Raw genomic sequence first — 2,871 nt, 5'->3', positions numbered from 1 at the left:
TAATAAAAAATGGACAAAGGACAGGTTGGCTGTCATCAATAAGTGAACAAACAACAAGTATTGTCGAGGATGTGGAGAAAAGAGACTCCTCCTGCCTTGTTGGATTCACTATGGGAAGCAGTATGGAGTTACCTGAAAAAATTAAAACTGGAACTGCCTTATGAGCCAAGGATTCCATTTCTGGGGGGTTATCCTTAGAAACCCAAAACACTAATTAAAAAGAATATATGCACCCATATGTTCATTGCAGCATCTGTAATAATAAGAGGATAATATACTAATTAGACCGGACATCATTCTAGACATCATTCTGGACATCCTTCTGGACAAAGCTTGAGACGGAGAGAAGTCCAGGTCCTGAGTGCCAGAGAGTAGCTGGTGCTAGCAGCTGGAGGAAGGAAGGCCTACTCTTGTGTGAATTTCATGCATTGGGCCTCTAGTTATTTATAATAACCAAGATATGGAAACAGCCCAAATATTGATGAGTGGATTAAAAAAAAAAAACACCAAAAAAAAAAAAAAAAACTGGTACATTTACACAACGGAAAAAAGAAGGCAATCTTACCTTTTGTGACAGCATCAATGGACCTGGAAATTATTATGCTAAGTGAAATAAGCCAGTCAGAGTAAGACAAATTCCATATGATTTCACCTATACATAGGATCTAAAGAACAAAATAAACTGGCAAAATAGAAACAGACACATAGATATAGAGAACAGACTGCCATCAGAGGGGAGTTGTGTTAAGAGATGGGTGAAAAAGGTGAAGGGATTTAGAAACACACACACACATAAACAGACAACATTTGCATGGTGATTACTAGAGGGAAAGAGGGGTTGGGAAAGGTAAAAGAGGTAGAGGGGGAATAAATGGTGATGGGAAGATACTTGACTTTGGGCAGAGAACACACAATACAATATTCAGATGATGTATTATAGAATTGTACATCTTAAACCTATATAAGTTTATTAACCAATATAACCTCAATAGATTCAATAAATATACATATGATCTTTCAATTGATTTTTTTTAGCAAGGATGTTTCTTTTGCCCCCTACTCTGTTCCAGCCACAGAACTCATCACAAGGGTATAGTGGAACGTACAAATCATAACACAATCTTTTTGTTTAAATCTTTATTTTTGAAATTGTTACAGCCCAGCCAGCTTGCCTCAGTGGTTGAGCATTGACCTATAAATCAGGAGGACACAGTTCAATTCCCAGTAAAAGCCCAGGTTGCAGGTTTAATTCCCAGTAGGGGATGTGCAGGAAGCAGCCAATTAATGATTCTCTCTCATCATTGATGATTTTTCTATCTTTCTCCCACTTCTTTCCTCTCTGAATCAATAAAAATATATTTTTTAAAGTATCATATAGGTTCCCCCCATTGTCCTCTTCTAGCTCAGCCCCACCCCCTCCTCAGGCCTTCACCACCCTATTGTCAGTGATCATGGGTTATGCACATATGCATACAAGTTCTTTGGTTGATCTCTTCCCACCCATCCTTCCATCCCTTCCCTCTGAGATTCAATAGTCTGTTCCATGCTTCTATGTCCCTGGGTTTATTTTGTTCATCAGTTTATTTTGTTCATTAGATTCCACATATGAGTGAGATCATGTGATACTTACCTTTCTCTGGCTGGCTTATTTTGCTTAGCATAATACTCTCCAGGTCCATCCATGCTGTTGCAAATGATAAGAGTTCTTTCATTTTTACAGCTGTGTAGTATTCCATTGTGTATATGTACCACAGTGTTTTTTATATACTCATCTGCTAATGGGCACTTAGGCTGTTTCTAAATCTTAGCTATTGTAAATTGTGCTGTTATGAACATAGGGGTGCATATATCCTTTCTGTTTGATGATTCTGATTTCTTAGGACATATTCCTAGAAGTGGGATCACTGGGTCAAATGGAAGTTCCATTTTTAATTTTTTGAGGAAACTCCATACTGTTCTCCACAGTGGCTCCATCAGTCTGCATTCCCACCAGCAGTGCACTAGGGTTTCCTTTTCTTCACATCCTCGCTAACACCTGCCATTTGTTGATTTGTTGATGATAGCAATTCTGTACCTGTATTACCTTTTCAATTTTTATACTAACCCTATGAAATTGGTACAGGAGCAGGCCAGGTTCTATGGGGCCTGAAGCATACGCAATTTGAGGATCACACTTTAAAGAAAAGAATGCTATTAACCAGTGCAATATAGTGCATTATATTATTTCCTTCAAAGAGTTTGCAGTATGAGCAGGAAGAGAGACTGAATAGGAAGAGAGACTAGTAAACAGCTATCATGTACTTTGACAGAGATATTTATTCAACCACAAATATTTATGAGTATCTAGGCACTTGGACTAAACAAAGACTCTGTACCTTCTGAGGCCTCCATTCTAACATGGAGGTAAAACATAAATGCAGTGAATAAATAACTATATAGTATATTAGAAGTTGATAGGTGCTTTAAAAAAAAAAGAGGGTGGGGGAGGGGAAGGAGAGCTGAAGAATAAGAAGGTCAGGTGTTGGAGGGAAGTGGAAAACAAATCGTAGCTTTAAGTAGCATAATCACGGTAGGTTTCATTATAAGGTGATATTTAAAGCAAAGATTGAAACTTCATGGATACCTGGGGGCTATAGGCTGAGGGAATTGGTAGGATATATCTCATATGTTTAAAAAACTGCAAGTGAGGTGAGCTGGTGAGTGAGTGATGAGAGACTAGCGAGACATAGGTGTGAGAGATAAAAGGATAGGGGGAATTGTAAAACCATGCAAAGAAGTCATTTCCCTCTAAGATAGGAAAACATTGATTGAAACGTTTTGAGCAAAGGAGTGGCAAGATCTAACTTGCAATTTAAAAATATTATCTTGGCC

Source organism: Pipistrellus kuhlii, unplaced genomic scaffold (assembly GCF_014108245.1).
Source record: "Pipistrellus kuhlii isolate mPipKuh1 unplaced genomic scaffold, mPipKuh1.p scaffold_m20_p_3, whole genome shotgun sequence".
NCBI classification, from domain to species: domain Eukaryota; kingdom Metazoa; phylum Chordata; class Mammalia; order Chiroptera; family Vespertilionidae; genus Pipistrellus; species Pipistrellus kuhlii.
The sequence above is the reverse complement of the archived record's forward strand: the minus strand, read 5'-3'. Positions refer to the sequence as shown.